Source organism: Pteropus vampyrus, unplaced genomic scaffold, assembly GCF_000151845.1.
Source record: "Pteropus vampyrus isolate Shadow unplaced genomic scaffold, Pvam_2.0 Scaffold166, whole genome shotgun sequence".
NCBI classification, from domain to species: domain Eukaryota; kingdom Metazoa; phylum Chordata; class Mammalia; order Chiroptera; family Pteropodidae; genus Pteropus; species Pteropus vampyrus.
In genome coordinates this window covers 1,540,566-1,541,799 of record NW_011888947.1, presented here as the reverse complement: position 1 = coordinate 1,541,799, position 1,234 = coordinate 1,540,566, and positions in this window count along the sequence as shown.

The following is a 1,234-nucleotide window of genomic DNA, read 5'->3' as shown; positions in this document are numbered from 1 at the left end:
TTTAAGTGAAGACACTGGTCATAGAAGTGGCAGCCCTGAAAGAAGAGGCTGGCCAGCTCTGCACCGAGCTCCCCCTCCCTCTCTTTCGAGACCAGCTGGAATCCCCGCTGTCAGCTGCCATCTCCACTGGACTGGATGGACAGAATTTTAGGATTTTCTGTAGTAGCTTAGCAGAGGCCTTTGCATACACTGGATGATCAATACTTGATATTAAATAATAATTTTTCAAAAGGATGTGTCACCACATCAAGGTCCAACCAAAACCTTTCTCTCTCAAGCAGGCAGTTTTTCCTGACCCCCGAGATGACTTTGTCTCTCAGCACATATCTGTTCTAATTTGGGGGGTGGGGGTGAGGCAGAGAAGGGCAGAAAGAACACTGAATACCTTCGGTACCAAGCCCTGAGCCAAATGCACTGCATGTTTCATCCCATCTGATAGGAACCTTCTGGAAGGAGGGTATGAGATCCCCACATTCCAGATGAGGAGGCCAAGGTTCAGAGAACCTCAAGCCAGCCCCAAAGCCTTGTGGCCAGGATGGGATGGAGCAGGTCTGCCACCCACCCTTTCTTGTCACTGTTACTGCTTCTTTCCCCAGTTGTCATAATGTAGATAAATTCAGCTCAAAACACTGCTCAATTCCACTGAGAAATTACACTGTTGTTTTTTAAACTGAATTGGTCAATCGGTTTAATTAAAGCCTGCAGGCTGATAGCCCTGTGGCAGGAGCACTGAGGGCCTGCGTTCATGCTGCAAGCCTGTATCTTAACAAAACAGAGCTCTGCCTTGGGGAGGAGGGTGGTGAGCTTCGGCTTAAGAATGTTATCATTTCATTAAAAAAAAAAAAAAAAAAAGACAGGCAAAACTATTTGGTCAACAGTGAAATCAACTTACAAATGACCCTTTCCATGTATCCTACAAACTTTCCCTTCTCCAGATTCTGAGGATCTGGGTTTAGGAAACATTTTGTTTTCGTTTTTGTTTTTGTTTAATCAGACATTAAAGAAAAAGAGGAAAATGTTTTGTCATCGACATTGTGATGGATGTATGGTGAAGTGTCTATTTCACATAAAATACGTGACTCTTCTCTGGAAAACTCTGTTGACCTATGAGTCTCCAATGGAATCATTACTACTGGCCAGGCAACAATCCCCGGCATTGATAGAAATGTGAGGCCAGGGGGTTTTAGGTGCATCACTAACCTCAAACAGCTAATCGAGCCTCGTGCTGGCCATT